General features: G+C 45.4%; 2 long non-coding RNA genes across 2 annotated transcripts; both read right to left on the bottom strand.

Moving 5' to 3' along the window:
• Nucleotides 1-390: 390 nt before the first annotated feature.
• On the bottom strand, nucleotides 391-1,076 carry LOC114437688 (uncharacterized). Its single transcript, XR_003670923.1, has 3 exons — nucleotides 955-1,076; nucleotides 806-865; nucleotides 391-595 (listed from the first exon to the last, which is right to left on the bottom strand). It is a non-coding gene; the product is annotated as an uncharacterized LOC114437688 (long non-coding RNA).
• Nucleotides 1,077-1,450: 374 nt separating this feature from the next.
• Nucleotides 1,451-3,903, bottom strand: LOC114437695 (uncharacterized). Its single transcript, XR_003670924.1, has 3 exons — nucleotides 3,849-3,903; nucleotides 2,834-2,869; nucleotides 1,451-1,566 (listed from the first exon to the last, which is right to left on the bottom strand). It is a non-coding gene; the product is annotated as an uncharacterized LOC114437695 (long non-coding RNA).
• Between the last annotated feature and the right edge of the window lie 11,569 nt (nucleotides 3,904-15,472).

Genomic DNA, 15,472 nt, shown 5'->3' on the forward strand with positions numbered 1-15,472 from the left:
ACCACAACAACAACAACACTAACCAGATGCCGGCATCCACACACCCCCTAAACAACAACCTCCTACACACCTGTCATCCCTAAACACTAATTTAATCTTACTTAATCCTACCTTAACGCTCTAATACTAATTTTATATTATATATAAATCTATATATTATAGTTATTATAGTTAAGGACCCTGACTCTATTTAAACATCTATTTTATATTTTTATTGAGCCTATTTTAGTCGTCTACTGACATAATAATTTAGGTTAACCTAATTTCTTTGTCGCACCTTTCCACTACGAACACTACTTTTGATTTATTTATCTATGTAGTCTTACTTATCTATGTATCTTATTTTATGTATCTATGTTTAATTTATTTAATTAGACTATGAATAATATAATTTTTATCACTACACTACTGCCTGCGTGAGGGGAGAAAATATGAGGTGAAAAAAACCATGCCATACAGAAATAACAAGAAAACCGATGACCTGACACAGCGGGACATGAAGACGTCTCCTCAGACCACAGGCGGGGCCTGGCTGGTGGATGACCAGGTGCAGGCAGAGGCACTGGAGACGCTGGTGCTGTGATGTGGTCGTCAGCTGAGGAGGACAAGATGGACCATGTTTAACACCAAATATAACACATGATCTGCAATGCAGAGTTAAAACACTGCAGACATGAGGGCAACACGAGTAAAACCAAACGCTGATGGAAGTACTCGCAGTTGAGGACCAGGCCGAGTCCGAGCAGAGTCTCAGGTTGGTGTGTCCTACCATCAGCAGTGAAGCAGCCAGGAAACATCCACTCACCTTGTTGAGTTCAATCCACTGCAACGTCTCCCAGAAAGCACCAAGGAAGGCCTTCAAGGCCTGAAGAGGGAAATCAGACGTGATGACACAATTTACAACTAAATTCAACTTTAAAAAAAAAACACTTCATGACTTCATTGTAAATTCACAAGCAGGCAGCGCCCGTCCTCAGAGCCTGGATCCTCTGCAGTCTGTGCATTGTTCCTGAGCGCCATGTGCTCTGATTATCACTGCTTTCAGCTGTGTGTCTTCAACTGTCTCCTGTTCACCACTACATGGAGACAAGCATTAACTTCACAATGATATTTATGAAGCGTTTGAATGTAACACTTATTGTTGAACACAGACAATAATGCTTCCCTTTTATCTCAGCGACTCTGTAATGAAGTCCAGATGATCTGCAGCCATTCACAGGGTGGAAGCACCTGCTCTGGCTTCTAAAGACAAAACAACATTCATCAACTTGTGTCTTCATCTTCACTGTAAACTCAAACAAGCCAACAGCACCTGCTGCAGCTCCTCGCTGTGCGCCATGTGCCCGCCAGCAGCAGGCCGCTGCCTCTGCTTCCAGGCCTTTCTGTGAACCAGGCCTTCTCCTCTTCTCCTTCGTCGAACCAGGGCCCTTTCTCTAATCTTTCGGTGGATGTTACACCACCAGTACATCAGACCAAGCAGCTGAACTTCCACACCTGCTTCAGGTTGTCTCCAAAATGGCGCCAATGTGCTGCCAACTTATCACTTCCTGAGAACTTCTTCTTCTTCTGTTTAATGGAGAGTGACAACCAATGTTTGAGGTGCATTACCGCCACCTACTGTCCCTCTCACCGATCCTTTAAACATGAAAACCCAAAAAACCTCCTAAACACTAACTGTGTTTTTATATATTTATTTATTTAGTCAAATGTCCACAGGATGTTGTTTTTGTTTGGCTTCATCAATCACACAATTAATTTACATATAAACAATATATAAATGACCAGTAGAAGCCCACAGTTTCTGGCTAATGACTGAGAACAAGAGCAGACATGAACATTATTTTGTAGTCTTTAAGTTTGACCTCTTTGCTTTACATTAGCAGATCAGCTAGTGCTGCAAATAGTAGCAGTGTCAGTGTACGACGTAGCTCCATTCACACACAGCAGCTGTTTGTGGACTCGTATTCCAGCTAGCCGGCTAGTCACTAGGTTCTACAGTACAGTCTTATGATTTTTCTGTGGTTGCGTTACAGTGCCACTACAGCAATTTCATAGGAATCAAACCTGGCTCTTAAAGCACTCCCTTAACCACCTGAGACACTCAGGCATTTGGACCTCCCCTCAGTGAACCTTTCACTCTTTACTTGGAGTGTTTCACTAGAAAAAAGGAACTGGAACTGAACCCAGTCCCACAGAACAACACACCACTCACTTAACCCTCTGAGCCATTCTTTCAGATGTATGCACATTTTCTCCACTCACTTTTCACTCTTCACTTTGACTGTTCACAAAATAAAAAAATGCAAGATTAAACCCAGGTCCTTCAGGTCCTTCCTTGGCCCAGCCAACTCTCTGAGCCACTCTCTCAGACACAAAACTGCCTAAACCTGAGGCCTTCAAAAATTAAAATGCCTACTTAAGCAGTTCTCTCTGACTCTTGGGCGCTTTCTTGGCTTGGCTTCCAGTCTTCTCTTACAATGTTGAACTAAGACACTGGTTTGACAAATGTGCAGAGCTGGTAAACGAAATTTGCAATGCAAAGCAACCCGGACCAGGCCAACTACACTGTCCTGCAAAAAGACAAAATGGCAGAGGAGCCCATCTCTGGGCAGTTTAATTAGGACTGAAGTCAAACAAAGACTTCACATAGACTTGGTCGACATTTCACAAAACAATAATCCACACGAACAAAACACGGTGGCTTTTCATAAAGTTCATGTAGACAGCAGCGTCACCACAACAGCTGCACTGGACACGGAGCATATGTTGATGTGCAAAGATTTGTGCACACACACACACACACATCAACATAGTTCAGATAAATGTGACTTACCCTGTGTATTTCCTGCTTCTTTTCTGGAAGTGACACCTACAACAGAGCAAGGCAAACGTTCTCCACATGACATTGTCCAAATGGTCTAAACTCCCCAAGCCTACTCACTGTTAGTCTTATTAACAGCCTTTTTAAATTCAAAGTGACGTTTCACCTGCACATGAGGCTCCATGCCACAAACAGCAGTCCATGAAAAAGTTGTTTTCAGGGCAGCAAACTGTTGCCGAGCGGTTCAGTGTGTTTCTACAAAGCAGTCGATTCTATAGTATGAACTCTGGAGTGGTATGTATCAGGGCAGGGGTGCAGGGGAGGGAAGAGAGAAAGTGGTGGAGGCTCAAGGGGGATGAATGCTCCGTATTTGACCAAAACCAGAAGCCAGCCAAAAGTTAGAAGCCACTAACAATGGCAGCTCATACCTTGTACAGATCCTTAACATGGAGGCGGGGAAGCTTTCATTGAGTGGGTACATGACAAGATGGTGGCTTTAGGAGTTTACCGAGACACACTTAGCTACACATTTACGCTCTCATGGGAACAAACTATTGTCTATTGTCTGTCACTAGGGGTTTCCAGGCTCTGGTGTCTGGTGTCAGAACCTGCTCACCGGACCAGTAGTTTACTCCCTCGGTGTCGCCACCAGCAGTGGCCGACCATCTCTAGCAGCTTAGCAGTGCTCAGCTACAGGGCACGACGTCAGGGCAGAGAGGGAACGTCATGGATCATGTGACCGACCAACGTAGATCTAAGTTATTATTATATCGGTCCATTTACTATTATTTTGGGCCACACACACTGACTGTGACTACAAAGTAACTTCTCATTAGTCTGACCCTGCAGGCCGTGCTCGGCCTCCATGTCTGATCTTCTGAAAAAGGCACTGTAGCATCCCATATGCTCCTAGAGCATTAACCGCTGCAATCAACCAAATTCCCTACACTGGACCTGCAACGCCGACAGTAAACTGGAAAAAGGACGCATGACAAAAATTGTCTTAAGACAGCAAAATACACCTTACCACAACCGATTGGACGGCCCCTCCAATTTGGCAGGTGGTGAATGCAGGAGAAGAGAAGAGACTGTAGTGCAGGATCAATCAACACAGCGCCACCCTGATGGAAACCTGCAACCATAGTGGAACAAACACACAACAAGCATTAGGCCCTGTGGCCGTCACACTCTCCCTCCTGGAGCTCCAGCACAGTACCAGGGGCACGAAAAAAAAATAAAATAAAAAAATTATTAAATCCCAGTGCGCTACAGGTACCCCAGAAAACCCTCCGGGCGCAACAGCTCGGCAGCCAGCTTACCGTCCCTCACCAAAGACAACTTCTGCCTCTCTAAATGCAGCTGCGTCCTTGACGGACAGCCGCACTCTAATTCACCCTCCGCCCTGGATGCTGGACAGCCCCGGCAGTGTGAGCAGCCTTCAGAAGGCCAAGATGCTGGACAGCTCCGACACTGTGACTGGGCTGGAAGACATGGGCGCGCGAGCGCCCGTCTTACCGCCGGTGTAAAAAAACCAAGCGAAGCTGATGAATTCAGTGCTTGCCGTAGTCCCGGGAGTGTTAACAAAGAACTCCAACCGCTGGACATCGGCGTAAACAGGGCGTTCAAAGTTAAGTTGCGAGCGGCGTGGGAGCGATGGATGGCAGACAGCGAGCACAGCTTTACTGGGAGGGAGCGCCGCGCGCGATACGCCAGCATATGTGAATGGATTGTGGATGATGCGTGGACTCATGTTTCTGCAGTGACTGTTGTCCGAGCTTTTGTGAAAGCCGGCATAATTTCTGAACAACAATAATAATGATTGCCGATCAGCCAGCCGGCCACGTGTGTGGCTGTGACTCTGACAGCGATGAGAGGGAAGCTGGCAGGTTTGAACTCGCGCAGTTGTTTCCTGTTTATTTTTGTAATAAATATTCTGTAGAAATATTCTGTTTGCCAGACGCGAGAATGCGCTGTGCGCTCTGTGGTTTTCTCTGGGCGCTCTGGACAATCCTCCGCTGGGAGTGGATTTCTTTGCGCACCGGCCGTGGCCCCGGATGCTTCTATATGCGTTTCCTCCTGTCACTAGTGACCAGAAGGGCGCCAATAAGAAATGCTCCTCAGTGGGATTGGCGTTAGTTTTACGCGCACTAACCAGGGCGCCCTTTGAGCCTCTGGATACAGTTTCACTGAAGTTTGTGTCTTAAAACTGATTGTTCTCTGGCTTTAACGTCTGCAAAGAGAGTCAGTGATTTATCTGACCTCTCTGCGGCCCCCAGCACAATAAACCCTGCGTGTCTCCTAGAGCATTAACCGCTGCAATCAACCAAATTCGCTACACTGGACCTGCAACGCCGACAGTAAACTGGAAAAAGGACACATGACAAAAATTGTCTTAAGACAGCAAAATTCACCTTACCACAACCGATTGGACGCCCCCCACCCAATTTGGCAGGTGGTGAATGCAGGAGAAGAGAAGAGACTGCAGTGCAGGATCAATCAACACAGCGCCACCCTGATGGAAACCTGCAACCATAGTGGAACAATCACACAACAAGTATTAGGCCCTTCGGCCGTCACACTCTCCCTCCTGGAGCTCCAGCACAGTACCAGGGGCACGAAAAAAAAATAAAATAAAAAAATTATTAGATCCCAGTGCGCTACAGGTAGAGGGAGAACGTGAGCGTGAGCAGGCGCTTGTTCAGGAGGGTTGCGCCCAAACTACGGTGTCCCGGGGGGCTCACTAAGTCTGGGTAAACTGTTACACGGCTGCCACCTAGTGGCCAAAATAAATACCTGTCTTACATATATATGTAGAGTATATATAGTGTGTGTGTGTATGAGAGGAAACTGTTAAATAGCTGCATTTCTTTTCTTTTATCTTGTTAATGAGGAGCTTCTGATGAAAGCAGAGCTGATGAAGCTGCTTGGAGCAGAGCAGCAAAACCTCTTCAAGGAGCTCCAACAAGTCCAGCTGCCCTGCTCCAAAAATGACCTGGATGAAGCTCCATCAATGTGGAGCTGCATGGCTGCAAAGAGAAGGGAACAGGTGCAGAGCTCCACCAGCTTTGGTGTTATATTGCCACCTAGTGGAGTAGATATGAATAATTAACTACTCTGTTATTGGTACATGAATAAATATAATATAGAAGCCCGCACACATGCACCAGAAGTGATTGATGTAACATCTTAATGAGCAAAAATTAACATGAATTAATACATGTGTAAATCTCATTTTGTTATCAATTAAAATTAGAGGTTACAGTTGAGAACCTGCATGTAAAGCAACATTAATGATTAATTAACAGTAAAACTAACCATTTTTTATCCCTGATTAACATAATCAATCAAATCAAATGATCAAAGCCAAGCAAATCATTTATTTCAAGCAATACATTTGTCTGTTTATGTTCAATAAATCCAACTCTATTCAGTTTACCATAAAATACCCCACAGATTTGAGACTCTGACACTGACATGTAAATGTTATCCATCCATTAATCAGTGTATCTACTACTTGGGAATGTACTTGGACCACAAACTGGACTTGGACACTGTTAGATAAAATAAGGTCAAGTAAACAAGGTCAAGTCAAGTTTTTTAATTTTATTTATAAAGCACATTTGAAAAAACAACTTTCATTGAACAAAGTGCTGTAGACAGGAGTCAGTCATATATTAAAAAATTAAATTTATTAAAAGTAAAATAATAAAAGTACAGTAAACAAGATAAAACATGCATACAAGTGGTAAAAGCCAAGGTGAACAATGTAAACTAAATGTGAGGCTATAAACTGACATGACAGACACACAATGACCAGAACAGAACATGAGTGGTGGTTGTTGAAAAAAAAACAGGTTAAATTCAGAGACTTAGGTCTACTTCAGTATCTTCTGTGTGTCTTCTTTTTCTTCTTTCGTCCTGTCTGTCTTTCGCCTGTCTCCTTTCCACAATTATCCCCAATCTTCGGGTTGCCCAGGCTGTATTGGTCCTGGTGGTCTACGCTCTCGTTGTAGTCCCAGCTGTGCTGGTAGTCTGCGTATTCCTGGTCGCTTAGGTTGTCCGGGTCTAGGGTGCCCTGCTCGTGTATGCGGAACAGCCAGTCCAATCTCTTATCTGGTGTCTCTGCAACACGTTCTCTTTTTGGAGGTTCCTGTAATTTTACCCATTTTGGCAGAAAGATGTCTACCAGCTGTTCGGGGTCCAACGGTCTGTACTTGTCCCTGCTCTTGGACAGCTGGTTGCAGGGATCCTTGCTCTCAGCAATCAGGTCGCTGCCATGTTGCTTGAGCTCCTCTGGTTCTTTTGCTTCCTGCTCACATTTCAGCTGATCTTGTAAGGAGGACCTGTCCTCTGACAGTTGGCTGATCTTACTGTCCTTCTCCTGGACGGTCTTGTTGGCCTTCTGTAGGTCACTCCTCAGAGTGCAGACCTCGTTGGCCAGCTCCTCACACTTGGAAGAACACTGGGCATGTTCTTCGGCAGCCTTTCTGAGGTTTTCATTTTCTTTTCTGAGCTGGTCACACTTTACCCTTAACTCTAGAGCCTCTTTTTGCTGAAGAGTCAGAGACTGCTGTAAACTTTTCTGCGTTTGCTCAAATTCCAGCTCTCCCTCCTCCAACTGTCTGAACTTGGCCTTGCTCTTGGCCAGTTCGTTGCAGACATGATTGTTTTCAGCAAACAGGTCAGTGATGACATTCTCCTTACTAACCAGCTCTGATTGAATTTCACTGTTACGTTTCTCGAGCTCATCAAGGTGTTTCTCAATGCTTTCTCTTGATTCCTGCTCACGTTTCAGCTGATCTTGTAAGGAGGACCTGTCCTCTGACAGTTGGCTGATCTTACTGTCCTTCTCCTGGACGGTCTTTTTGGCCTTCTCTAGGTCACTTCTCAGAGTGCAGAGCTCGTTGGCCAGCTCCTCACACTTGAAAGAACACAGGGCATGTTCTTCGGCAGCCTTTCTGAGATTTTCATTTTCGTTTGTGAGGACGGTCCCGTTGGCCTTTTCCAGTCCAGTGATCAAGCCGTCTGATTTCACAATAAACTGCTTCACCGTTTGTCCTTTCTTCTCGTGCTTCTCTCGTTCTTGGCGCTCTTTCTTCTCGTGCTTCTCTCGTTCTTGGCGCTCTTTCTTCTCGCGCTTCTCTCGTTCTTTGCGCTCTTTCTTCTCGTGCTTCTCACGTTCTTGGCGCTCTTTCTTCTCGCGCTTCTCACGTTCTTGGCGCTCTTTCTTCTCGTGCTTCTCTCGTTCTTGGCGCTCTTTCTTCTCGCGCTTCTCTCGTTCTTGGCGCTCTTTCTTCTCGTGCTTCTCTCGTTCTTGGCGCTCTTTCTTCTCGTGCTTCTCTCGTTCTTGGCGCTCTTTCTTCTCGCGCTTCTCTTCTTGTTTTCTGCCTGAAGGCATCAGTTTGGACATCCATCCATCCATCTTCTGTTAACCCGCTTGTCCTGCAGTGGAGGGTCACGGGGGGCTGGAGCCTAGCCTAGCTAGCTTTGGGTGAGAGGCGGGGTATACCCTGTGAGGACACGACACACCCTGGATGGGAAACATTGGAGATGCATTAGGAAGGGGACAGAGACAGTTGAATGGCTGAAATCGGTCAATGTATGCTGAAGATACGCTGCGCCAAAAAACTACACACCAAGCAGTTGTTCAGAGGGTGCAACCCCCATTAAAATACATGGGATCTGCCCTGAGAGGAGTAACAGGAGGCTGACACATCCCTCTCTCCAACATTAATTAGGCTTAATTAGGCAGGCAGAGCGGTTACCGTGGTGACAAGCTGACACACAGAGGCATACAAAGCTCTGAATTGCTATGATTCTCCAGCAAAGCAAAGCAAGCATGTTTCAGCTGCAGCAATCAAACTTGCATTTTCTTCAGGAAATGCACTCTTCTAGTTTTTTGAAAAAACTTGAGGTTGACCCGGAATGTCCTCTGTGAGATGAACATTTTGATAGCTGAATGGCTGAAATCGGTCAATGTATGCTGAAGATACGCTGCTGTAAAAGGCTCCTGAAGGAAATGCAAGTTTGATTGCAGAAGCTGAAGCATTGCTTTGAAAGCTTATCTGAATGATTGCTTTGAACTCTAAAAGTATGAAAAAAACACATCTAAATGCATATGAATAGAAGCTGGATGGCAGAACAAGGGCTGAATTCCTCTGAACACAAGCTGAAGCAGTCATAAAAGCAGCCGAATTAACCTGAACAGCAGCTGGATAATTGCTTTGAACAGCAGGTGAATTGTCTGATCTTGGAATAATAGCTGAGGCTTAGGGAGACTAAACGATTTTGATGTGGGCATGTAGCAAACAGCTCCATAGCGATGAATATGGCAGATATCATGTGTAATGATTGATAAAGAAGTAGCCGTAATACTAGTGATACTATACAGCTGAAGGATGATCAATATGACACATATAATGCTTAAAGTCTGATAAAGACTACAAATATGGCTGCTTTGTATGCTTCTTGACAGCCTGTCACCATGGTAACCGCTCTGCCTGCCTAATTAAGCCTAATTAATGTTGGAGAGAGAGGTGTGTCAGCCTCCTGTTACTCCTCTCAGGGCAGATCCCATGTATTTTAATAGGGGTTGCACCCTCTGAACAACTGCTTGGTGTGTCCAAACCAAAACACTCAACAATTTAAAACCAGTGAGCATCACAAGTGTTTGCTCTACAAATGTCTGCAATTTCATGTTGATCCTGTAAAAGATGTGGAAATGGCAGCGAGTTAGAAAATAGGTTTGCTCTGGTCCAGTCACTTCACCATGAATGAGCAAAAAGACCGGCACTCTCCCCGAACAGCTGGCTCTACAGGCAAAACAGTTTGGTTTAACGTCACCAGGAGCTCTACCGTCTCTACAGTCCCTGGGTTTACACTTCTCTGGTCTCTCTATCACGCAGAATGGAGTTCGCCCTTACACACTTACACACACACACGGCATGTGCATAAATGCGCACAACTCTCTCTTTAAATAAACATGAAGAAGTTGCACTTATCACTCACTACTGTTGGTACTCACCACGAATCTGACTGTATGAAGAAATGTGTAAAAGATGTTAGCCTCCTCTGCAGCTGTGTTTCGTTCTTCCTCTCTGATCCTTCTCTTCTCCGAGTTTAGTCCAGTAATCAGTTTGATTATTTTCCTTTGCACTTTAGGCAGGTTCGTTTCCACGAACTCTCCAAAATCTCCTGCTGTGTCTCTCCTTGAAACTGTCCACCAACACCTTTATTGCACAAAGGTGTACCTTTATATAACTTTGGTATGCCTTTGATCTCTGAGTCATCAAAGGTACCCCTGTCAGCCTGTCACCACGGTAACAGCCCTGCCTGCCTGTATCCATGGCAACCTGAATGTTTCTCAACTGCCCCTAACTGCAGCTCTCTCTGTCCCCCTCCTAATGCATTTCTGATGTAAAAACACCCTCTAAACAACTGCTGCTTTTGTCCAAACCGAAGCCTTCAGACAAAAAGTATGGACACAGCCAGAATCACAAGATGTTGCTCTACAACACAGAATATGCGATGTGGACATGTAGCAAACAGCTCCATAGCAATGAATATGGCAGATATCATGCGTAACGATTGATAAAGAAGCAGCCGAATACTATACAGCTGAAGGATGATCAATATGACAGATATAATGCTTAAAGTCTGATAAAGACTACAAATATGGCTGCCAAATGCAGCCAATGCCATATGGTTGCCAAATATGGTAACAGCTCTGCCTGCCTCATTAAGCTAAATTAATGTTACTTTTTTCAAAAGACTATAGTTTTTCAAATATTAAGCAGTTTCTGTGTCATTTTTAACACGGGAGTCTATGAGATAGCCCGTCAACCAGGGTCATCTTCCAAATTTCTCTCCTCCTACAAATTTCAAGCTTCACACGTATAGACTTAGCCTGCCTGTGTACGTCATCTCCCCAGTTGTGTTGTTTTAGTATTGGTTGTGTAGTGTTAGCTGTGTTTTTGCCATCGTTCGTTGTTTTCCACACAGGTGTTGGTGTGTTTATAGATGTCTTACTATAGACGTATATGTGATGTCACTCCGATGATCTCATCCATGATATGTTACTGTGAAATATGATTGTGCTTGTGCCTGCTCTAAGATGTGTGTGTGTATTCTGAGAAGCTGTGTCTGTTGGATAACAGAGGGTATAAGACCGCAGGCTGGTTGGAGGCTCATGTTTCCAGAACCAGAACCTGAGCCTATAATGTTTGTAGCAGGTTAGTAGCTCTGCACTTGGTCCACATACACCTGGCCGTGGTCATCGTGGTGATAAGGCAGGTGATGGGGGTCTATGTAAGCTCCAACCTGGTCATTGCAGGCGTAGTTCAGCTCCCCCAGGTCATCGGTGGGGGCGTGGTCTCTGCCAGCCAGCAGATCGGTCCGTTTCAGAGCGCGGCCTTCTTCAAATGCACGGTACAGATACACCGCCATGACGAACAGCGCCACCTGCAGAGAGGCGGAAACACTCAGTGTGATGGAGCTAGAGTAACATAAGGTTACCATCCAGACTCGCTGTATGAGACAGCGTCTAGTGGACACTGGAGGAAATGCAGTTTGTGCTGCTTGGTCTCAGTACCTACCTCAGTACCTCATCTACTAACAGATACAGAGCTGCGCTGATCTTCCTTCTTCTTCACCCTTAATAAATATTTATGTCATATAACCACAAACAGGCAGCCATGTTGATTCAAAACCATCCAATCAGAAGCAGACAGGAAGTGCTGACACGTCAAAGTGATCTGCTGGTGACTCAGTGAAGACACATAAAAACCCTCAGACTGTGACAAAGGTGTGTTTGCACCCTCTGCAGGCAGTGCAGTGTTACTACCTGCAGTAACTGCAGGGCGACGTCCATGGCGATGATGGTCAGGGAGTTCTCCTGCAGCCAATCACTGAACGTCTGACTGCAGCCCTGAAAACCACAAACCCAGCAGCATCATGGGTAAAACATCACATCACACCAGCGATATGAAACACAGCAGGTTTAGAGCCGCCGGCGCCCCCTCAGGAGCGAGCTCGTGCCGCTCCCTTGGCCAATCAGAGTGAGGTTCAGCAGCTCGGAGCACCAGGAAGAGTTGACGCTGCGCTGAAACGAGTGAAAGCAGGAACACGGAAGCACGTCTGGACTCGTCAGGTTCAGGCTCTGGATGTAGGTGTTGCTCAGCCAATCAGCAGCACCGGTTCTGCCACAGCAGCCGCCCTGTGAGTCAGTCACAGTGTCGGTGTGTGTTTTAGTTTGTGTCAGTGTGTGTGTGTGTCAGTGTGTGTGTGTGTCTGTGTGTGTGTGTCTGTGTGTGTCTGTGTCAGTGTGTGTGTGTATGTGTGTCAGTGTGTGCCAGTGTCTGTGTAATAATAGCACAGGGTACCAGCAGGGGGCAGCACTAAGAAACAAAACTGGATTTTATTTCTCACAGTGTTCTTTCAAGAAACCCACCACACATCAGCCGAGGGACACAGGTAAAAAACACCTGACTGAGCCCTGGATGTGGTCGCAGCATTTTCCCACGTGACCTGAATGCAGCATCAGACGTTACGCTGACTCACCGTCAGCAGTAGGAACCTGATCTCACAGGTCGCTGCCACGCTGACCGCCAACACCACCGATCACCAGCAGGCCCACGGACACCACCTGCAGCTCCTCTGCACAAACAGAGACACAGAGACAGAGACACACACACAGAGACAGACAGACACACACACACAGTGTCATTGAGCTATGCTAACAGTTCCCCCTTGTTTACAGTCTTTGTGCTAAGCTAGGCTAAAGCAGCGTCCTCTTTGTAAATGTTGGGCTGATCCTTTAAAGCTGCAGTCTTTACCGGAGGGGAGGGAGTTCAGGAAGCTTCCTCTGTCGAACAGGATCCAGATCGCACAGCCGGCCGCACTCAGACCCACAAACTACAGAGGTCAAAGGTCAAGACAAGGCTCTGAGCATCATCGCTGTTCAGACTGTGCTTTACTGTTAAAGTGAACATCTATTCCTACTGTTGGCTTCAAAGAGGAAACTACTAAATAAACCAGCTGACATCAGCAATTCAAAACAAACGAAAAGAAACAGAAAAAGAACACATTGAAAATGTATCCGTGATGATCAGAAGGACTCTGACTGATTAATCCAGAGGAATCTTTTCTCAGACCTCCTGGATGAAAAAGGCCTCTGAGCTTATTGAAGGATGTGAAGATGGACTCACCAGAAACACGGTGTTAAAGACTGCCAAGCAGAACTTCAGCAGCTCCACCTTCACCTCCAGCTTCTCCTCCACCTTCATCTCCACAGGCAGCAGACCACGGTCCGTTCAGGTCCCTCCGTCTGACCCTCAGAGGACCGACACTGCAAACGCCTGCGATCAGAGTTCACTTCCTCATTGTCTGTAAACATTAAACTGGTCTCAGAGTCTCCAAGGAGACGCGGCACACACGTCTATCACATAAGGCCATGTTGTAGGACAGGACCTGGACTCTCTGACAGAGGTGTGCCAGAGGAGGACGTGGTCCAAAATAAAGACTATACTGGACTGTCCCTCTCACCCGCTCCACACTGTGCTGACCAGCTACAGGAGCTCGTTCAGCAGCAGACTCCGACTCCCACGATGCACCACTGAGAGACACAGGAAGTCATTCCTGCCTGTCAATCAAACTACTGAACTCTGAACTGTGACAGTCACTCAGACACTGTACATTCATACTGGTACATTCATGTCCTGCTCTTTACTATGTAAAGGTTTTTATACAGTAGTAAATATGTGTCTTCTTCTTTAGATACAACTCAGGGATTTAAATGCTGTCTAGGTATTTAGATTATTATATATTTCTATTTCAAACTTCAATTTATCTTTGATTTCTTTGTCTGTAACAAAAAAGAATTTCCCCTCAGGGATAAATAAAGGAATTCTGATTCTGATACTTGCAGCTATTTGACAATACCAACACGCGGCCACCAGAGGGCACTGATGAAGCCAAATATAGAGAAAAAACATGGAATTCTTTAAAAAGAAGAAGAGACAAATGCACCAAAATGTTGTTCTTAGGAAACTCCCCCAGCAGTATTTATAGGACAGATGTGAATCAGACAACCCACATAAACTGTTTTAAAGTCTGCAGGCCATTTGAATTTGAATATGAACAAAGAAGATTTGACAAAGAGGATGCTACATCTTCCTCCTGTGTTGCACAGAGGGGGAAATATCTGATCTCCAATGCTACACATCTCATTACACATGCACCATGATGACATCATGTGTGGACACTACCATTCAAAAGTTTGGGGTCACCGAGCCACTTCTAGAGCTTCTCTGATCAGCATTACTCAGCTGTGCTAACATCATCTCACAGCACTGTTCTAATCATCAATTAGCCTTTTTAACACAATCGGCTAACACAATGCACCATTAGGACGACGCTTGTGCCAAAATCTGATCGTGTGCGATTAATCGTCAGAAAAATTGTCACCGATTACTATATTTACCACTCATCAATTACTGCAATTAGTGCCTCGTCATGATGATGCATTTTTGTGTGACGTACTCTCCCCTGCAAGTGCACACATGTAAGCCCACAATAATAAATCACAATAATGGCAGAAGGCGGTGGTGTTCAGTTAAATGACGCGGAGCAGGACATTCTAACAGAGGCTCAACGTCTGTCACCATAAGCTGGAGCACGAAGAAAGGCGAAGAAAGCGTGACGAGGTCACAACGCCAGCTACAGCGAGGCCTCCTCCAGCAGATATTGGAAGGAATTCCACTCGGCCGAGAATCCGCGACATGTTTAGTATTATGCTCCTTACAACCAACCTAACGTAACGCAGGTTGATTTGCACAAACACACAGTTACATGTGAAATTGTCCAGTTTGTTTGTTTTTTCTGCTGCTGTTCTACAGTATGAGTGAAAACATGCACTAGTGTGGGACGTATTCCAGCCACAGGTTAGCAGGTCTGTTTGCACAGACATTTTTTTAACCTTAAATAATCACTGATGTGTAATCATTATCAGCTAAATGCCATAAATAATCGTGACTCATTCTTTGGCCAATATCGCCCAAACCTAATTACAACACAGGAGTGATGGCTGCTGGAAGTGCCTCTGTTCACCTTTGTATATATTCCATTAAATAACAATACAATATATTATATATATATATATATATATATATATATATATATATATACAAAAACATACCTGTTAACACTGGTACACTCTGCTCACTCACAGCACCCTGCTGCAGCTCAGCACACACCCGCAGAAAACACACACACAAAATGAACACATGCCACAACCTTCTCAACTACATGACCGCACACAGACACATCACAGCATGACCCGCTGCTCTCTAACAGCCCATTTACCACACCGACAGGAAACACCTCGTAGGACCTTCAGGAACAAAACACAACGTCAAAAACAACACACAACACCGTCTCATTAATCACATAAACTACACACACACACAACAGTTACACAACACCTGCATCCGCACATGCCTGTCGCTCTGGTTGACAGGCAGCAGCCTCAGCTCCTGTCAAACCAACCAAACACTATCAGTTTATAACACATCACAACGTGTCATCACCAACAAACAGGATCACTGGTCCCACTCCAACAGGACCCGTCACAACAACACTACACAACTCCACATC

This window comes from Parambassis ranga, chromosome 1 (genome assembly GCF_900634625.1).
Source record: "Parambassis ranga chromosome 1, fParRan2.1, whole genome shotgun sequence".
NCBI lineage: Eukaryota > Metazoa > Chordata > Actinopteri > Ambassidae > Parambassis > Parambassis ranga.